We start from the raw sequence: 1,470 nt of genomic DNA, 5'->3' as shown, positions 1-1,470 counted from the left end.
CCAAGCTCCCCGGGCCGGGCCCGCCGTCAGCACGTCACGTCACTGCCCGAGAGAGACCCAGGAAAATGCGGAAGGGAGACGCCGGCGCCGCCGCCTGCGCCGCTCCTCAGGCCAAGCGCCCGGGGCCGCGGAGAGCGGGCCCGGGACTCGGCGGCGCCGTTGCCGGGGAGGACGAACAGGAGGGCGGCGACGGCGGCTCCTCCTGCTGCTGCTGCTGCTGCTCCTGCCGCCGCCTCCTCCGCTCCAGCTCGGCCGTAAAATTTCGCTCGGGGCTCAGAGCCGCTCGGCGCGGTCCGGGGAGAGGGGAGCTGCTGGTAGCCCGGGCCCCCTGCCTGGCGGGGCCTGGGCACCCCCTCTCCAGTCTGTGGCACTGACCCGCGGGGCTGGCCTGGCTCCCCCGTCCCCCAAAATAAATTTTCAGCCCATCCTGGAAACTTTGCCCCCCAATTAAAGGGGTTGGTTTTGGGGGGTGGTTTTGTTTTGTTTTTTTTTACTATTCGCGGGGGAGGGGAGGTTCTGTATTTTTTTGCACGTGGAAATAAAATCGGATTGAGTAGCGGAGCTCGGGAGGAGAGAGGTTGGCCCGGGATAATTCCAAGCGAGCCCTCGTGGAAAACAAAGCGATCAGTTCACTTGTACAATGGGGGGGGGGGGGTGATCTGATGTCTTGTAAATAGGACTGAGACCCAACCCTGACCTTTACATATTGAAAGAGGCTTCTTGCACACGTAGTAGTAATTACTTTCCCTGAGGATTTTTAATACACATGGTATGTGTCCTGTATCTTCCTGTAAAGAACTGGCATAGGTGGTGGGTCCCATATAAGAACAGAAGAAAAAAAAAATCTAAAAACACTATTACTGTGCTAGAGTGACCAGATAGAAAGTATGAAAAATCAGGATGGGGTAGGGGGTAATAGGCACCTATATAAGAAAAAGGCCCAAATATCAGGACTGTCCCTATAATCGTTTTTTTCTCCTGCTGATAATAGCCCACCTTAATTTATGAGTCTCCTTAGAGTTGGTATGGCAACACCCATTTTTTTTCATGTTCTCTGTGTATATACATCTTCCTACTGTATTTTCCACTGCATGCATCCAATGAAGTGGGTTTTAGCCCACAAAAGCCCAAATAAATTAGGGAGTCTCTAAGGTGCCACAAGTACTCCTTGTTGTTGTTGTTTTTTTTCTATAAAATCGGGACATCTGGTCACCCTATACTGTGCATTTGTATAAACTTGTATGGGGAGAAAAATGTTAACACTCAAAGCAAAAAGAGTTAAATGTAATTTTGAGTACTGCCAATTTTAAAGTTTTACAATTATATTTATTAAAATGCTGTTCTGATTTAAAAAATGCACAGTTGCTATGTCAAAGATGAGTAAGCAAAGACCCCAACCCTGTAAATATTTACCCATATGAATAACTTTGGGTACCTCTACACTGCAAAAAAAGAACTGGGATAGCAAGT

This window comes from Dermochelys coriacea, chromosome 1 (genome assembly GCF_009764565.3).
Source record: "Dermochelys coriacea isolate rDerCor1 chromosome 1, rDerCor1.pri.v4, whole genome shotgun sequence".
Taxonomy (NCBI): Eukaryota; Metazoa; Chordata; order Testudines; family Dermochelyidae; genus Dermochelys; species Dermochelys coriacea.
Note: the sequence above shows the minus strand (reverse complement) of the source record.